The sequence below is a fragment of the Marmota marmota genome, unplaced genomic scaffold (genome assembly GCF_001458135.2).
Source record: "Marmota marmota marmota unplaced genomic scaffold, marMar, whole genome shotgun sequence".
NCBI lineage: Eukaryota > Metazoa > Chordata > Mammalia > Rodentia > Sciuridae > Marmota > Marmota marmota.
In genome coordinates this window covers 62,479,945-62,483,729 of record NW_025999968.1, presented here as the reverse complement: position 1 = coordinate 62,483,729, position 3,785 = coordinate 62,479,945, and positions in this window count along the sequence as shown.

Sequence of the window (3,785 nt, the reverse complement as noted above, 5' to 3'; positions counted from 1 at the left end):
GGCGGGGCCTGGACTGTGGGCGTGGCTCTGGGCTGTCCTGGGGCGGGGCTTCCGATAAAGCTGGCCAGCAGTTCAGGACCAAGCCTCTGCAGGTGGGGGCGTGGCCTGTCGGTAGGGCGGGGCTTCAGAGGTTAGGCCCCGCCCCTAAACAGGTCCGCAAGGCTGGGCTCTGGTGGGTCTCCCCCTGGCCTGACCCTGCTCCCGCTGGATCCGGGCGAGCCTCCCGTAGTGTCCCTGTCCTGCGTGGAGATCGGAGGCTAGATCTTTGCCCATTTAGGTCCCGCAGACCCCAGGACCCAGCTCCCTTCCCAGGGCTTAGGAGGAGGGCCTGGAGGGTGGAGGGGGGCTCAGGGCCTGGGCCACCGGGGTTTTAAGGCAGCTTCGTTGGGGCGTCGGTGACATACAGCGAACAGCGGACTGAGATGTGATAGGTTTCGGCATCTTCTGCACACCCGTGAACCATCACCACGCCACGCAGACACCCTAAAGTTTCCGTCACCAGCCAAGCACCCATCTGCTTTCCCTGCAGAGGAGCCTGCGTGCGCCACGACTCACCTCAGTGCCATCAGGGGGCCTGCACCTCTGTCTGGCTTTCCTCCCTCGGGGTAGTTGTAATCTGTGCCGTCGGGCTTACGGATCCACATTCCTCCCAGGGCGACGGTCCTACCCCGTGTGTCACACCAACGTGCATGTCAACTCCCTTGGCCAACCCTTGGGGTGTGTCTGCTTTGGGGCTCTTAGAGAAAAGTGCTGTGAGCGTTTAGTAGGTGTCTTCGGACAAATGCTTGTGTTTCTCTTGGGTGAAGCCTAGGAGTGAGTGGCCTGGTCATGTGTACGCTTAACTCTTTAAGACACTGCCAAAGCCACCTGTGGTTTGCAGTCCCACAACATCCTCTGTCCCCATCCTCCCCAACACTTGGTAGAGACGGTCTATTTTCTGCACTCTAACAGGGGAGTGGGAATTATCCAGTTGTGGTTTTGATTTGTGTTCCCCCGTGGCTAGCGATGTGCATGGTTAAATCTGTCTGTTTCTTTTTGTCCATCTTCTTTAGGGAATTGGGCTGCTCAAGTTTTTGACCCGCTTTTCACTGGGCTGTTTGGTTCCTTACTGTTGAGTTACCAGGGTTCTTTACACCTTCTAGGATAAAGGCATTTTCAATATGGTTTCTAAACATTTTTCCTAAGTCTATGCGTCATATTTTCATACTTTTAACAGTTTTCCAAAGAGCACACTTTTTAATTTTGAGTAAGCCCAATTTAGCCATGGTTTTTCTTTTGTGGATTATGTTTTCAGTGTCATACATGAGAAACCTTTGCCTAACCCAAAGTCACAGGACTTGTTTAGTTCTAGGGCTTGGCATCTGGTCTGTTACCCATATCCAGTCAACTTGGATACATGGCGAGAGGGTGACTTCAATCTATTTTTGTGTGCATGAGTAATCAGTTTTTTATGACTGTTTTCTGGATCTTGGCTTTTTTTCCCCATCAGTTAAGACTCCTTTTTCAGTCTGTTGACATGATGGATATATTGATCGATTTTCAAGTGTTGAATCAGCCTGTGATCTTGGGGCAGATCCTACCTGGTCACGACGTACTATCACTTTTGTTTGTGGTTGAATTGTTTAATAAAATGACAGCAGTCCATTTTTCTTGAACAAATGTTTACAGTTCATGTTATTTGAGGAATTGCCTGTTTCCCCTAAGTTGTTGAATTCACCAGCATAGAGTGAAGGAAGTGCCTTTATGATCTTTCTGTGTCTATAAGCAGGGGTGAAGCCACTTCTTCTTCCTGACCTTGGCTGCTGCTTCCTTCCCCTCCCCCTCTGCCCCCTCCTCCTCCCCTCCCTCTCTGTAAGTCAGGGTAGAAAATTATGAATGTTGTTAATTTTTTAAAGAACCAATTTTTTAAGTCATTGATTTCTCTGTTGTTTTACTCTTTCATTGATCTCCAATGAAAGATCTTTTTTTGCTTACATCAGTTTAACTCTCTCTTCTTTCTCTGTTTCGGAAGCTAGGCTCCAAGGCCACCCATTTGCAACACTTTTCTTTTCTACTGAAGGCATCTAGTGCTATGAGTCTCCCTCTGAGTGCTGCCTTGGCTGCTCCCAGGAATTTGGACATGTTGTATTTTTGTTATCAGTAAGTTCACAACACTCTGTAATCACCTTTTGATTCCTTTATCTGCCCCTGAGTTTAGAAGTGTTTACTTCCCACACCTTTGGGGACTTCCCACATCTTTCTGTTACTGATTATTAATTTAAATCCATTGTTGTCAAAGAATATCGTCTGGATGTTTGGGGTCCTTTTGATTTGGTTGAGGCTCGTCTTGAGGCCCAGAGGAGGCTGGGCGTGCCCTGGGTGCTTGTTCCCAGGCACAGGACGAGGTCGAGGCTGCTGGTCGCCTGCTGTTACCGACTTCTTGTCACTGAGGTGTTGGGATCAGTCCCATCAGCCTTTGGTACCTTGGAAAGGCTACTGTCACTCAGCTCTTGATTGTTGACCCCATTGTCATTGTGAAATGCTGCTCTAGGCCCTTTCTTCCCTGTGAAGCTGCTTGGCTTGTGTTGATGCCACCCAGCCTCCTTCCCCGGGGCCGGGAGGGGTAGCTTCCACCCCTGCGCTCTGACCTCATGGGTCTTGAGGCCTAGGTAGTTTCCCTCAGGGTTTCCATGGTGTCAAAGGACCTCCCTCGAAATATTTATAACTCCAAAGGGAAAGTGTCACTTCTCAGTGGGAAAACGCTATGTCTATGTGACAAGGATGGGGTCGTCAGTGACCAGGCGGGTTGACGCAGGGACCCTCCATGGAAGGCACTGCCAAGGGTGCAGCCTTGCCCTGTGGCACCCGTCCTGTGTCCCTCATTCCAGCCCAAAGCAGGCATCATATGCACCAGACCGTGGGACAGTGCCCAGAGGCCTGGTCCTTCAAAAGCGAAGTGGCCACTGAAGGCAGGAGACCAAGTGGCCGTTTCAGACTGGGAAGGCTGTGGGGATACCAGCTCAGGGCCATGCAGGTGCTGGAACTGACAAAGGACGCTACTGGGAAATGGGCAGGACCGAGTGCAGCCCGCAGTCCGGCTGTCGCCCGGGCAGTGTCCGGGCCCGGGCACCTTGCACTCCGAGGGGTGAGTGCTCACCGGCCTGTCTCCTTACGGTTCTTTCCTGCTTGTCTCACCTGACCTCTGTCCTGTGTCCTTTCCCCCTTTGATTGGACAGGTCTTTGTTGGGTACATAATCTGAATGTCCCCCCCAGGTTCCACTCAGCCTGAGGGTGATACTGGTGGAGGGAGTGGAACCTTCTGGAGCCGGCCTAGTGCAGGTCTGGAGGTCTTTGGAGGCGTGTCTGTGTGGGGACTGAGGGACGCCCTTCGCGCTCCCTGCCACTGGTGCCTCCCGTGAAGCCAGGCCGAGGGCCCCTCACCAAGCCTGCGCCTCCCTGGACTCTGAAGCTCCAACCCTGCGAGCCCAGAGAGCCGTTTCTCTGTGGCATGAGTGGCCTCGGGGACATCGTGCCGTGCGGAAGCTGATACACTGTTCTGCACACCTTCCACCTCCCCCTCTGCCTCCTGTGCATGTGACCTCGGTGGCTGCTGTGCGATTCAGGGCGCAGCAGAGGCCTGCCAGTCCTCCCTCAAGTCTTGCCAGAGCACTGCTGCCTGTCACATCGCCACCCACCTGTTTGCCGTTGTCACATGCTTTACTTCCACATTGTGACCAGCCTGCGGTACGTTGTTTTTACTTTTTTTTTTTTTTTTTAATATTTTTTAGTTGTCAATGGACCTTTAT